This window comes from Apium graveolens, chromosome 1 (assembly GCF_009905375.1).
Source record: "Apium graveolens cultivar Ventura chromosome 1, ASM990537v1, whole genome shotgun sequence".
Taxonomy (NCBI): Eukaryota; Viridiplantae; Streptophyta; class Magnoliopsida; order Apiales; family Apiaceae; genus Apium; species Apium graveolens.
In genome coordinates, this window is record NC_133647.1 from 168,440,951 (window position 1) to 168,457,735 (window position 16,785).

The 16,785-nt window shown below is 35.0% G+C and overlaps 1 non-coding gene across 1 annotated transcript; it reads right to left on the reverse strand.

Annotated features, from left to right (window-relative positions):
* Window positions 1-9,113: 9,113 nt before the first annotated feature.
* On the reverse strand, window positions 9,114-9,220 carry LOC141682845 (small nucleolar RNA R71). Its single transcript, XR_012559976.1, has one exon. It is a non-coding gene; the product is annotated as a small nucleolar RNA R71 (small nucleolar RNA).
* Window positions 9,221-16,785: the final 7,565 nt, after the last annotated feature.

Genomic DNA, 16,785 nt, shown 5'->3' on the forward strand with positions numbered 1-16,785 from the left:
CAGGAGAGCTGAGCGGCCGCTCAGGAGAGCTGAGTGGCCGCTCAGGGCGCGGCTGGTCGCTGATTTCGCTGAAAAAACCTTTTTTGAGTGGAATTTGACGATTTTAAGGGTCCAGGTCCACTAGAGGCGTATATATACTTAAAAAAAAGGGTTTTCATCATCCGGGAAGATTGGGATACCAAGGAGAAGACCTAGAAGCACAGAACAACTCCGAAAAAGAAGATCTTTTTTCAACTTGTGATTATTTGAATTAGTTGTAACTTTGGATGCTCGTTTTCGTTCCTGTTGAACCTAGATCTCGTTTATTCGTACTTTAATTATTATTCAGTTTATTAAGACTGAAAGAGATATGTCCTAAGTCCAATCATCTATGAGGATTTAGGAATAACTTTTATGTAATTTGTTTTGATTTCATTGATATTAATAAAAGACTTGTTTCGTTTTTATTGCGGGCTCTATCTATTTTAAGTGTTTAAATAAGATGTACCACAGTTTAGAGTAAAGCTTTTTATGGATTATGATGAGATCATAATAATGAGACCTAAAAGATGATAACTCTAAACTTAAATAGTTCCCGGTCGTAGGATTAATACTGGTAACTAATAATCCGCAAAGATCGGTACATACTATGCTTGCTTCATTATGAAGGATGTCTGTTCTCATAAACATTTGTGTGGTGACACTATAGCTAGTATATAGGTGCTTATTATAGAATAAGTTCACTGAACATGACTCACACAGCTGAACAACTGATGGAGTTCACTCACGTGTCAGCAGTTGTTCACATAGTGATAGTTGTACAAGTATCCTTAGATTGAGGTCATCATAGTCATCTTGTGTACACTGAACTATGCTTTGGTTTAGTTCTTAGTCTCCAGGGACAATTATAAGGGCTCTACTGGGTATAGGAATTTGTACACAAAGATAGTGTATGATCAATAAAGGATCTACCCCTTCCAGTGAAGGAAGAGAATGTTCAATGCTGATCCACTAATTTACATTAAATAGAACTAAGCATAGTGAATGGGAAAGCAAGTGATTAAATAAGATAAGCTTGACACAAGTTCCATACCTTGTATTTAATCGTGACATTGCAGGGTAGAAGGAATTAATTGTACGGTAACTATTCACTGAATAGGTTCTTGGTATTCTAAGCAGTGAATTCGTATTATCCGGATAGTCGCGATATGCTGAGAAGTATCCCTCACGATGTAGAATAAATATGATTAATTAATTAATTATATTTAATGAATTAGAGAATTTATATAAATAATGATAAAATAGTTTTATTATTATTTATTTCTACTACCGGCTTAATATTGAACCTACAGGGTCACATCATAAAAGAGAATGATTTAATGGTGGAGGAATTAATTAATAATGGTTGATAATTATTTATTTATGAAATAAATGATTAATTGGCAAATTTAATAATTGATTAAATGAGATTTAATTGATTATAAATTAATTAAGAAAAGTTCTTAATATTATTAATTAAGAATTTAATTTTTGAAAATTAAATCAAGAGAGAGAATTATTTCTAAAGTGTTTAGAAAAAGAATTAATAATTAAAAGGTGTTTTAATTATTAGTGAGAATAATAAAGGCTTAATAATAATAATATTTTATGGGAAATTTTCAGCTGAAAATTTTGCCTATAAATATACCATTATAAACCCTATTTTTGCCTCAACCCAAAGATTTACAAAACCCTAATTCTCTCCACCTCTTCCTCCTTCATTACATCGTTTTCTTGGTGGATACCGGTGGAGTGCTTCACACTTGAGGAGCAGCTGCTAAGGATCTCCGCTCGTTGTTCTTGGATCGCTTTTAAAGGTTAGAAATCGATCCCTTGATTTTATTTACGATCTGTATGCATATTATATGGATTTTATATGTGTAAAATTGTTTTACTATGCTTCCGTGATAGATAAAATCCTACAATGGTATCAGAGCATAGGCTGTATGCATATAGATCTGTGATAAAAATTTCAGAATTTTATGTGCTTGTATGAATTAATTATGATTTTTACAAGTTATATCATGGATTAGTTATGACTGATTAGAAATTGTTTCTCAGATTTCTATCTGTAAGAAAGGGTTATTAAGTGACGCCTCTTGACAATGCTCCACCCGATCTGGGAATCATCTGATTATCGATTATTGATTTGAAATATTTAATCTAAAAGGAAGAATCTCTTTATAATATGATTATGATTGTAACGTAATATAATCCCTCTAAAATTAAATAATATGAAGTAGTAATTGGCCAATGACACAACGGGCTTGTGCCGGTCATAGTCTTCCAACATGATAGAAAGTGGTTCTTATTTTTAAATCATTGTCGTTTCGTGCTACAGCCGAGGGCTTTGATTTCGAAATAAAAATACTTGTCTGTTACATAGAGATGTGTACATTGAATTAGAATCTAAAGGTCGTTACGTGCTACAGCCGTGGGCCGTTGGAGACTGATTCAATTGTACGAAATGTTGGGTTAGACTTGACTTAGAATATTGAGTTTGTCGTGCCACAGCCATGATTCAATTATTCAAGAGGCTAAAGTTATATTAGGGAATAACATAAGATGTAATTGACAAGAGTTGTCTGCCTATTGAACATCACATGACGTTTCGTGCTACAGCCGAGGTTGTGTGATGGAATGTAGGATCCCTATTCCCACTAGCATTATGAATGCTTAATTTTCACTTAGGGGATTGTATAAATTAGATAAACTAGTGGGAGCCACTTATGAATAAAGACCCGATTCATATAGTGTTTTGAAATGAAATTGAATATTTGCTAAGTGTTGTTATGTGTTTATCATTTACAGATTTACTATATTCGTTATGTCTTCTGCACTATCACTCCGGAGCATACTAGATGCTCACAAGTTGACTGGTCCTAATTTAGCTGTTTGTTTTCACTGTAATAAGTTGGGGCACTGGAAGAGGAACTGCAAGGTTTACTTTGCAGAATTGAAGAAGAGGAAGGGTGGTGAGACTACCGCTTCTGATTCAGGCATGTTCATGATCGAAGTTAATATGTCACTAGGTCAAATTTCTACTTGGGTATTAGATACAGCCTGTGGTTCTCATATTTGCAATTCATTGCAAGGACTAAAGGGAAGTAGGACTCTTGAAAAAGATGAGGTGATTCTACGTATGGGTAATGGAGCAAGGGTTGCGGCCATATCTGTAGGATCATTTAGTTTACATATGCCTACGGGCAAGACTATTATTTTGAATAATTGTTATTACGTTCCCTCTATTGTGAGGAATATTGTTTCTATTCCTATGTTGGATTTGGATGGTTTTTCATTTATTATTAAGAATAATGAATGTTCCATTCTTAGAGATTATGTTCTTTATGGACGTGGTATTTTAAATAATGGTCTGTATGTATGTGACGTAGAGCATGATTTACTTCAGATTGAACAAACTCACAAAAGAAAACGAGATGATGAAAATATGACCTATTTATGGCATTGTAGGCTAGGTCATATTAGTGAAAATAGACTGCGGACATTGCATAAGGAAGGGTTACTTGACCCCTTTAATTTTGAATCATATCCTACATGCGAGTCTTGTCTATTGGGTAAAATGACCAAATCTTCATTTAGTGGACATGGAGAGAGGATTGTAGATTTGCTAGGATTGGTACACAAAGATGTATGTGGACCAATGTCTACGCAAGCCATGGGTGGTTTTTCATACTTCATTACTTTCATAGATGATAGATCTAGATTCGGATATGTGTATTTGATGAAACACAAGTCTGAAGCCTTTGAAAAGTTCAAAGAATATAAACATGAAGTGGAGAAACAAACCAAACAAAGTATTATAACTCTTCGATCAGATCGAGGTGGTGAATACTTGAATGGAGAGCTTCTAGATTATCTCAAAGAAAATGGTATAGTCTCCCAGTGGACTCCTCCATATACTCCACAGTTGAATGGGGTATCTGAAAGGAGAAATCGAACTTTGTTAGACATGGTTCGGTCCATGATGAGCTATGCGAATCTTCAAGTATTCCTATGGGGTTATGCATTGGAAACCTCAGCATATTTATTGAATAAGGTGCCTTCCAAATCTATTCCTCAAGCTCCATATGAGATATGGAAAGAAAGGAAACCGAGTCTTAAACACGTTAAGATTTGGGGATGTCCAGCTTATGTCAAGAAAGTTGACCCAGATAAGCTAGAATCTCGATCCGTAAAATGTAATTTTGTGGGATATCCTAAAGAGACTTTGGGGTATTACTTTTACACCGATCATCGGGTGTTTGTCTCCAGACATGCTACCTTCTTGGAAAAGCAGTTTATCTTTGAAGGAAACAGTGGGAGCAAAATTGAACTTGATGAAGTTCAAGAAGCACAAACTACTACGGATCAAGTGGAAACACATGTTCATACTGAACAACCTTCTATGGAACAGCCCATTCGTAGGATAGGACAGGAAGAGTGTCTCGCCAACCTGAGAGGTATTATGGCCTTGTCATTGAGAATGGCAATGAGTTATTGATGATGACGACCCTGTGACCTATAATGAGGCTATGAGTAGTGTTGACTCAGAGAAATGGCATAGTGCCATGAAATCCGAAATGGAATCTATGTATACCAACCAAGTATGGACTCTGGTTGAGGCGCCTGAAGGTGTTAAGCCTATTGGGTGCAAGTGGGTATACAAAATAAAGATTGGAGCAGATGGCCAGGTGGAGACCTATAAGGCCAGGCTCGTGGCAAAAGGATTCAAACAAAGGCAAGGGATTGACTTTGATGAAACTTTTTCGCCTGTAGCCCTGTTAAAATCAATTCGGATTTTGCTTGCGATTGCTGCTTACTACGACTATGAGATCTGGCAAATGGACGTGAAAACGGCCTTCCTCAAGGGGGAACTTGAGGAGGAAGTGTATATGACACAGCCAGAGGGTTTTCTTTCCAAGGGAAATGAACACCTAGTGTGTAAGCTGCTGCGAACCATATATGGTTTAAGGCAAGCTTCTCGTAGATGGAACATCCGTTTTGATGAGACAATCAAAGAGTTTGGTTTTATCAAAAACATAGATGAACTATGTGTCTACAAGAAGGTTAGTGGGAGCGCGGTAACATTTCTTGTATTGTATATAGATGACATACTTCTTATAGGAAATGATATACCGATGAAGTATGGCTATTGAAGAACTTCACCATGAAGGACTTGGGAGAAGCATCCTACATTCTCGGTATGAAGATCTATAGAGATAGATCTAGAAGAATGATAGGTCTTACCCAGGTTACATACATCCAGAAAGTGCTTAAAAGGTTTAGCATGGAAAACTCCAAAAGAGGTCTCATACCGATGAGCCATGGAGTGTCCCTTTCCGAAAAAATGTCTCCTAAGACACCTGAGGAAAGAGAGCGTATGAGTAAGATTCCTTATGCTTCAACAATAGGATCTATCATGTATGCGATGTTGTGTACTAGGCCTCATGTTGCTTATTCAATTAGTGTGACGAGCAGATATCAGTCCAATCCAGGTGAAGACCACTGGAAAGCAGTGAAAAACATCCTTAAGTACTTGCGAAGGACTCGGGACATTTTTCTTGTTTTTGGTGGTGAATCTGAGTTGAAAATAGAAGGTTATACTGACTCTAGTTTTCAATCAGAGAGTGATAGCAAATCCATGTCAGGGTACATGTTTACTCTGAATGGTGGTGCGATTAGTTGGAAGAGTTCCAAACAGTCTACAACGGCTGACTCCATAGCGGAAGCAGAATATATAGCTGCAAGTGAGGCTGCAAAAGAAGCCGTTTGGATGAGGAAATTTGTTTCTGAGTTGGGAGTTGTTCCTAGCGTTGAAGAGCCTATTGTGTTGTATTGTGATAACAACGCAATAGTAGCACAAGCCAAGGAACCTAGGTCTCATAAAAATTCCAAACATGTCCTGCGGCGCTTTCATCTGATTAGGGAGATTGTTGAAAGAGGAGATGTCAACGTCGAGAGAGTTGACACACATAACAACGTAGTAGACCCACTCACAAAGCCACTTTCTCAAAGTCCCTTTGATCGTCATAAAGACAATATGGGTATTAGATACCAGAGTGATTGGCTTTAGTAAAAGTGGGAGATTGAAAGAGATATGTCCTAAGTCCAATCATGTATGAGGATTTATGAATAACTTTTATGTAATCTGTTTTAATTTCATTGATATTAATAAAAGACTTGTTTTGTTTTTATTGTGGGCTTTATCTATTTTAAGTGTTTAAATAAGATGTACCACAGTTTAGAGTAAAGCTTTTTATGGATTGTGATGAGATCATAATAATGAGACCTAAAAGATGATAACTCTAAACTTAAATAGTTCCTGGTCGTAGGATTACTAACTGGTAATTAATAATCCGCAAAGATCGGTACATACTATGCTTGCTTCATTATGAAGGATGTCTGTTCTCATAGACATTTGTATGGTGACACTATAGCTAGTATGTAGGTGCTTATTATAGAATAAGTTCACTGAACATGACTCACATAGCTGAACAACTGATGGAGTTCACTCACGTGTCAGCAGTTGTTCACATAGTGATAGTTGTACAAGTATCCTTAGACTTGAGGTCATCATAGTCATCTTGTGTACACTGAACTATGCTTTGGTTTAGTTCTTAGTCTCCAGGGACAATTATAAGGGTTCTACTGGGTATAGAAATTTGTACACGAAGATAGTGTATGATCAATAAAGGATCTACCCTTTCCAGTGAAGGAAGATAATGTTCAATGCTGATCCACTTATACTAGTTCAGGAATCTCTGGCCAGAGTGAATGAAATTAGAAAGGAGTTTCTAATTTACATTAAATAGAACTAAGCATAGTGAATGGAAAAGCAAGTGATTAAATAAGATAGGCTTGACACAAGTTCCATGCCTTGTATTTAATCATGACATTGCAGGGTAGAAGGAATTAATTGTACGGTAACTATTCACTAAATAGGTTATTGTTATTCTAAGCAGTAAATTCGTATTATCCGGATAGTCGCGATATGCTGAGAAGTATCCCTCACGATGTAGAATAAATATGATTAATTAATTAATCATATTTAATGAATTATAGAATTTATATAAATAATGATAAAATAGTTTTATTATTATTTATTTCTACTACCGGCTTAATATTGAACCTACAGGGTCACACCATAAAAGAGAATGATTTAATGGTGGAGGAATTAATTAATAATGTCTGATAATTATTTATTTATGAAATAAATAATTAATTGGCAAATTTAATAATTGATTAAATGAGATTTAATTGATTATAAATTAATTAAGAAAAGTTCTTAATATTATTAATTAAGAATTTAATTTTTGGAAATTAAATCAAGAGAGAGAATTATTTCTAAAGTGTATAGAAAAATAATTAATAATTAAAAGGTGTTTTAATTATTAGTTAGAATAATAAAGGGTTAATAATAATAATATTTTATGAGAAATTTTCAGCTGAAAATTTTGCCTATAAATATACCATTATAAACCCTATTTTTGCCTTAACCCAAAGATTTACGAAACCCTAATTCTCTCAACCTCTTCCTCCTTCATTACATCGTTTTCTTGGTGGATACCGGTGGAGTGCTTCACACTTGAGGAGCAACTGCTAAGGATCTCCGCTCGTTGTTCTTGGATCGCTTTTAAAGGTTAGAAATCGATCCCTCGATTTTATTTACGATCTGTATGCATATTATATGGATTTTATATGTGTAAAATTATTTTACCATGCTTCCGTGATAGATAAAATCCTACAAAGACCTTGTTTTATACCATGCTTTCATTGGAACCTATGGTGACGATGAGTTCAATCATGGGCTAATCGTTGTCATGGGGTTCTAGCGGATTTACTTATGGATTTCTATAGTTAATTGTTTTGATATCTTGGTGTATGGTGATTGATTGATATCCTAGTATTGGTTGTGCTTATTCGTCTTATGTGCGTAGCTAACATATAAGATAGCGTGCTAATCTCTATTGAAGTGACAATGAATATAGAGGTTTAGAACTTGCCATGCTAGCATAGGTTCATGTATGTGTATGCATGATTAGTGGGTAAATCTAACCATTTTACTTGCCCTATGTAATCAAGATAGATAACTTGTGCTTAAACCGTTATGTTGTCAAATTCTATAGACATATAGGGTCTCAATATAATTGGTGCCTATTCAGCTTCTATCTCTTTTGTGGATGTCTGGTAGAATGGTACTCATGCAACGAAAGTTGGCGTTTATTAGTTTTATGTTATCTGATTAGTGTCATCACCATCACATGCTAAGGTTAAGAACAATAAGGCTATTGAATGAAGTATTTAATGAAGTTAGGATCCCATATTTGTCATATATAGTAATTCAACCTCAATTCTCTTAGTTAATGTTATTTAGTATAATCTCTTAGTTTAATAAAAACCCAATTTGTTATTTGTATTAGCATTGAGCGATAACCATACATTGTTGCATAGGTGCATAAATTGAACTTAACCTAAACCAGTCTCTGTGGAAACGAATCTGATTTATATCTTATACAACTTGCGAACGCGTATACTTGCGTGAATATTAGCGCGTGTTTTCACCCTAACAAGTTTTTGGCGCCGCTGCCGGGGACTCGGTGTTAATTTTTAGTTTATGTGCTTGTCATCAGTGGTCGTTAAAGTTCACTGACTCGGATTCTTTTACTTTCACGGTTTATTTATTTGTGTTTCAGGTACTCATTACAATGGGAGATCCAGCAGCACGAATGAAAGCCTTGATGGATTTTTCTCAACCCAAGATCAATGACATTCAATCTAGCATTATCTGGCCAGCTATCACAGCTAATACCTTTGAGATCAAGCCTGGCATAATTCAATGGGTACAGACTTCAGTCCAGTTTGGGGGTTCTCCAACGGAAGATCCTAATATGCACATTAGGGATTTCATTGAGATCTGCGACACCTTCAAGTTCAACGGTGTTTCTGAAGATGCTGTGAAGCTGAGACTGTTCCCATTCTCTCTGAGGGACAAGGCTAAGAGCTGGTTACACTCTCTACCAGCTGGTTCGATTACTACTTGGGAAGATCTTGCTCAGAAGTTTCTTACTAAATTCTTCCCTATGGCGAAGACAGCTACAATCAGAAATGCTCTTACTCAATTTGCGTAGCAATCAGGAGAATCTTTATATGAAGCTTGGGAGCGCTACAAGGAGATGTTTAAGAAGTGTCCTCATCATGGAATGCCTAATTGGATGATCATCACTTATTTTTACAATGGGTTGGGAGCACAGTCCAGACCCATGCTCGATGCAGCAGCAGGCAGAGCATTATGGGCAAAGACCTATAAGGAAGCTTATGATCTAATTGAACTGATGGCTGTTAATGAATATCAGTATCCAACCCAGAGATGTCCACAGGGCAAGGTAGCAGGAGTTCTTGAAGTGGATACAACTACGGCTATCACTGCTCAATTAAAGGCGTTGTCTATGAAGATCGATTCACTGGCTAACTATGGTGTTAAACAGATAATTAGTGTTTGTGAGCTGTGTGCAGGTCCGCATGCGACGGAATAATGCGCTATATCTAGTGACTCAGCTCAGTTTGTGAGCAACTTTCAGAGATCGCAGCAACCAGTTCCAGACACTTATCATCCTGACAACTGGAATCATCCTAACTTCAGCTGGAACAACAATCAGAATGCGATGCAACAGCCATTCCAGCAGTTTGGAAATAAGCTGTTCAACCCTCCTGGTTTTCAGCAACAACTCCAACTTCAACAACAAACTCATGTTGCAGGTCTATCTTCGAATGAAAAATCTGAATTGGAGGAGTTGATGCTTATGTGCAAAAACCAGGCTCTTATATGCCAAAGCCAGGTTGTTTCTATCGAGACTCTGGAGAACCAAATAGGGCAAATTGCTAATGCCTTATTGAATCGACCACCAGGAACGCTTCCTAGTGATACAGAAACAAATCCAAGCAAGAGGGAAGTTGAAGAATAGATGAACGCCATCACCTTAAGGTCTGGAAAGGTTGCAAGCCCTCAAATTTAGCAAGACGAAGAGCCTGCAAAGTCTCAAGTTCCAGAATCTAAAGTTTTGGCTGAAGAAGATGTGCAGAAGAAAGTAGAGGTGGAACCAAGGAAGACTACTGTGGAACACACTCCTCCTGAGGGTAATACAGGGGATAAACAGATCTATCCTCCACCTCCTTTTCCTAAGAGGTTGCAAAAGAAAAAGCTGGATAAGCAGTTTGAGAAGTTTTTGGAGGTGTTGAAGAAACTTCATATCAACATACCTTTCGCTGAAGCTCTTGAACAGATGCCTAGCTATGCGAGGTTTATAAAAGGTATTCTCGCTCGGAAGGTGAAGCTCGATGACTTAGAGACCGTTGCTCTAACGGAGGAATGCAGTGTTGTGCTGCAACAGAAGTTGCCTCCGAAGCTTAAAGATCCTAGAAGCTTCACTATTCCTTGCACCATCGGAAACTTGTCGTTCGACAAGTGTTTATGTGATTTAGGAGCTAGCATCAATCTGATGCCCTTATCTATCTTCAAGAAGCTTGGTCTGCCTGATCCGAAACCAACATACATGTCATTGCAACTAGCTGACCGTTCCATCGCTTATCCACGAGGTATAGTGGAGGATGTCTTGGTCAAGGTGGATAAACTCTTCTTCCCTGCTAACTTTGTAATTTTTGATTTCGAGGAAGATAAGAAGATTCCCATTATTTTGGGAAGACTATTCTTGGCTACAGGCCGAACTGTGGTCGATGTGCAAAAAGGAGAGCTTTCGATTAAGGTTTACGATAAAAAGGTCACTTTTAATGTGTTCAAGGAAATAAAGTTACCCACAGCTAAAGAGGAGTGCTTTAAAGTAGAGCAACTGCAGGTTTTGAATGCACCTCCGTGGAAGAGGAAGTTAGATATGCCATTCGATTCTCTTGGGTTAGCAGAGATAAAATTTTCTCAAGACCGTCTCGAGCCGTCTATTGAAGATGTTTCCACACTTGAGCTTCACCCACTACCAGATCACTTGAGTTATTCATTCTTAGGTGCACCCCCTGACAAGGGGTTGGGATATATCTTTGATGATGAAGAGGGTAGCCGAACGGATCCTCTAGTGCCTACGTAGGGTTCTTCTCATGAGCAGCAGGTAGTTGATAGGACTGGTGTTGGTGATGAGCAGTACATGCAAGTGACTAGGCGTATGGAGGCCATGCACAACATTCACCATCATTTTGCTGAAGATTTGACACATGCTTTCGGTACTATTTTCCGAGACACTGGTGGCGAGGTTGATTGGCCACCTGATCCTCCACCCGACGAGGGTGAATCTCCCGCTAATTAGGTATGCCTGAAATCCTTATTATTACCTTCAATGAGGACACTGAAAATTTTAAGTTTGGGGGTGATAATGTAAGGATTAGTAGTGTTTTTGTCCATATAGATTCATATAGATTCATGTTGCATGTTTAGTTATAGTTCATTCATATTTTTGCATGATTTGTTCATTTAGGACATATTTGTTTGTTTTTATGTGATTTCATATAGTTGCATTTGCATGCATATTTAGCATGATCCCTTAAGATGAACTATGATATTTGATAAGTTGATGTTGATTTGAGTGTGATGATGACGAATAGAGAGATGTTTAAGTCTTAATGAATTGATTTGCATGCCAGAAACAAATATTTTCACAAAGTCTTATAGGGTTGCTTTTGATATAGATCATGATCATACTTGTTTGTTGTTGAGATTTAATCACTTGGTTATATTTAGAATTTGTGATATTCTCGTAGTGACGTAAAAACACTGATTTTTTTTATCTGGAGAAAAACTTGGATTTCATTGCTAGTTCTTGTAAGGCTAGGCGTCAAATGGCTAGTAGCCGGCTCATATTTTTATGAGTAGTCTAGGGTTGAATGAGATGGAGCGAAACACACTCATTCAGAAATTGTTGAAAAAAGAAAAGAAAAAAAAAAGAAAAAAAAATATGTGTTTATGCATAATTGATCAAGAGTGAGCTCTTTAATACTCGAGTTATTAAGTTCTAGGGGACTTTGTTCCTAGTGACCTAAGGCTTTTATAGTCTGGGATCCGCTAACCTAACGCTCGCTACATGGGTATTATTGCATAAGTCTTTTAGGACCTCATTCATTGCACGGTCAAATAAGCATCTTTGCTATGTGTTCAATAATAGTGTGAATCCTTGTATAACTCTAGTAGAAAGGAGGTGTTGTGAGTCATAATACGTTTATTGTCTATTCTGTTTATAAACTTTTGATTGTTTCGATGATAGATAAGTTATGGTTATTGATCTAGTATCGAGAGTATATATGTTAAGCATCCACACACACACGTTTTTGGTTTGTGAGTTGGTTTGTGGGATTTATTCGAGCTCTGATTAAAGTCATTGCATTCTTAAAGGCATTGGCTTATTCATTTGGTTATGGTTATTCTGAGGGGATCGATTGCATTATCATTTAATTGCATTCACGTAGTTGCATTCATGCATTAGGTTTGTTTTGTAGTTTTGAGTCTGTTTATGCTTGAGGACAAGCATCGATTCAAGTTTGGGGGTGTGATAAGTGGATTTTATATCCACTTGGAATGCTTTATTGCAATCTTAAATTGGTGTTTTGGACTCAAGTTGTTGGTATTTTGATGTGTTTTTGTGTTATTGCATTTCAGGTATCAGTTAAATGAAGAAAAGAGCTTTTAAAGGAAATATGATAAAAAAAAGTGATCATATTTGGAAGCCAAGGCCATTGTCAAGTTGTAGAGAATCTCGTTAGCTTCGCGTGGGCAGTTGAATCGCCTAATTCTGACGAGTAGAACTCAAGTTATGGCCAAAACAAGATTTATCAGAAATTTTCCCAGTCAGTAGCTGAGCGGCCGCCCAGGAGCTGAGCGCCCGCTCAGGGCGCAGCTGGTCGCTGATTTCGCTGAAAAAGCCTTTTTTGAGTGGAATTTGACGATTTTAAGGGTCCAGGTCCACTAGAGGTGTATATATACTTAAAAAAAGGGTTTTCATCATCCGGGAAGATTGGGATACCAAGGAGAAGACCTAGAAGCATAGAACAACTCCGAAAAAGAAGATCTTGTTTTCAACTTGTGTTTCTTTGAATTAGTTGTAACTTTGGATGCTCGTTTTCATTCTTGTTGAACCTAAATCTCGTTTATTCGTATTTTAATTATTATTCAGTTTATTAAGACCTTGTTTTATACCATGCTTTCATTGGAACCCATGGTGACGATGAGTTCAATCATGGGCTAATCGTTGTCATGGGGTTCTAGCGGATTTACTTATGGATTTCTATAGTTAATTGTTTTGATATCTTGGTGTGTGGTGATTGATTGATATCCTAGTATTGGTTGTGCCTATTCATCTTATGTGCGTAGCTAACATATAAGATAGTGTGTTAATCTCTATTGAAGCGATAGTGAATATAGAGGTTTAGAACTTGCCATGCTAGCATAGGTTCATGTATGTGTATGCATGATTAGTGGGTAACTCTAACCGTTTTACTTGCCCTATGTAATCAAGATAGATAACTTGTGCTTAAACCGTTATGTTGTCAAATTCTATAGACATACAGAGTCTCAATATAATTGGTGCCTATTCAGCTTCTATCTCTTTTGTGGATGTCTGGTAGAATGGTATTCGTGCAACGAAAGTTGGCGTTTATTAGTTTCGTGTTATCTGATTAGTGTCATCACCATCACATGCTAAGGTTAAGAACAATAAGGCTATTGAATGAAGTATTTAATGAAGTTAGGATCCCATGTTTGTCATATATAGTAATTCAACCTCAATTCTCTTAGTTAATATTATTTAGTATAATCTCTTAGTTTAATAAAAACCCAATTTGTTATTTGTCTTAGCATTGAGCGATAACCATACATCATTGCATAGGTGCATAAATTGAACTTAACCTAAACCAGTCTCTGTGGGAATGAATCTGATTTATATCTTATACTACTTACGAACGCGTATACTTGCGTGAATATTAGCGCGTGTTTTCGCCCTAACAATCATATACTCCCGCCCTCTCATAGGTTGTTAACATCGTTAGGGGGGTTTGTTAAGCAAATTAATTTTTATGAAAATTATACCCTACATTAATATCTATATAATATGTAATTCATATCGTCATTCATTTATTAAAAATTATCAAATATTTTTATAATTAATAGGTGCATACATACATACACATACAATAAATATATACATATAAATAAATTAATACAAAGACATACACACACATACATACATACTCGTACATTCTTATTTGTCATCAATCTAACTTTGTCCTCCAACGTAATGAAATGGAGAAATATAATTTTAAATTTAATGAAATAAAAAATAAAATTAATTATTTATAGAGATATGTACGATTTATACTTCACTTTTAATCATTCTATGACATATATCATATAATCTCGCCATCTTATAGGTTGTTTACATCGTTGTTAGATACATAGATTATAAAATGAATTATGTTGAAGAAAAATTAAGAAATCGGGGGTAAATTTTGGAGACAATATATAGATAATATACTATTTTAGAAAATTTTAACAATATGTTGGGACATCCCAAAATAGAAAGTTTATTGAGACGAAGAGTATCATATGTCATTCGGTGAGTAAACTTACAGTACTCACGTCAATTGCCTATATTGTATGACTCATCAATCACATTTCTAACACATAAACATATTAAATAATTAAAAATAAATTAATAATTATTTTATATTTAGAGTGATTGATATACATCAGGCATACATAATCACTTGTATTTATTTTACTTTCTAAGCATTAACATATTACAAATATCATTTAATTATGAAGTGGCAAAAAATGTATTCTAACATAATTTATTACTTCTCGCGAATGTACCATTGCAAACATATCTCAATCACTCGTGCTCATATGTATAAAAATAAATTAAGTAACAACATAAATATTTAGTCAACAATTATGACAAAAATATTTTCAATTAGCACAATTTAGAGTATGCTTGTATTGCACGAGCTATAGAGCTAAGTATGCATGGTTAGACAACTTGGTGAAGTTGTGACAACCATCTCCCCTGGCCTTCTATTGTTGAATTACATATGTCATGTTGCATATCTCATCAAGTCCTCTTAGGATTTTTTATTAGATAAATTACATCATCTCCTTCTATTATAATTTTTTTCTATTATTTTAACTTTTGAGTAAATAAAATATTGCTTTACATTATTTATGTAACTCTATTTTTTAGTTTTCATAGTTTAATTTATAATTATATCTCCTTCTATATATTAAAAGAGGACTGGAGCAAATTGAATCATTTTAATGGCAGTAAAATTACAACTTTACCCATTTATGTTTAAAAATTATAAAAATATGAATCCTCGCACAATTTTTGTTAAAAATAGGGATATTGTTATATCTACTAAGAATCAAACCCCAAACCTCCTACTCAAAGATTTCATATCAAGCCCGCAAGGCTGGCTCGGTTGGTTAAAGATGGAATAATTATCCTCTTGGTCACAAGTTCGAATCCCACGGGAGAAGAATTTACAATTATGCCTCCTGAACCAGAGCATGTCCCGATTTGCAGACTATTGCGTGAGCCTGTGGGGTTTACCTAGTGCCCATCCGAAGGGTAGCGGCTGCGGGTTCCCTACGATAAAAAAACAATCATATCAATACCATTATGTTACATAACATCTTTTACTTAATTTAAAATTCTTATTAAATAAACCACATCCTCTCTTTTTATTAAATTCTTTTTTTATTATTTTAATTTTTAAGTAAATAAAATATTGATTTATACTATTTAGGTGCCTCTTTTTCATTTAGTTTTTGTAATTTTATTATAAAATTTTAAAAATACCAGCATCTCATATTTGTTTCACTCACCTTGTATTCATTTCCAATTATTTTCACTCACTTCACATTTATAAATCCTCTTAGTATATATATATATGGAGAGTATGCATATATATTTTTATATATTTTATTAAATAATTTTTTATAAAAAATAGTATATAAAAAATTATAATAATTTTGAAATAATCTATAATTTTATTGATCAATTTTTTACATTATAATATAATACGTATTTTTAATTTGTCATTCATTGACATTTCAATTTTAATATGATTTGATATTAAAAATATGAGATATTATCAATATTTTTATATATTACGAATTAGTAGACTATTTTTTATTTAAAAAATATACTAAAATACAAAATTATTATTTTTAATTATTACCCGCATACCCATGGAAATCCCCGTTCCGGCGGGGGTCGGTAATGAAAAGAATTTCAGTTTAGGATTCAAGGTGTGTTCGGGGATTAGGGGTCGGGATAGTACTCCCCGACACCGAAGTGACACGATGCATATCCCTACAAACAAATTTCAAATAATTTTGTTATAATGATATAGTTTTGAATTTTTATTAACATACAGCTTAAATTAAATATCTAATCTCAAAATTCTCGGGATAAGTTAAAATTGAACTTTACCAAATAAAATAAGCTTTCAACACTTAAGTTATCTAATACCGCTCTAATAGTAATGTGAAAATAAAAGGAAGTAAGACAATCTAGTGAAAAGTTAAATTAATCATTTATCGTATTCAAAAATTATTTTTGTATGAATACAAATTCGTTTGGGATAATATTTAAATATATATGAAGGTCCGTGCCTCGCACGGTTTTTACGCTAGTTACGGTATTTACATGCTAAAAAGGACACATAAATAACATTGAAAATAGAGATTAATATAAATTATATATTTTAATTAAGTGG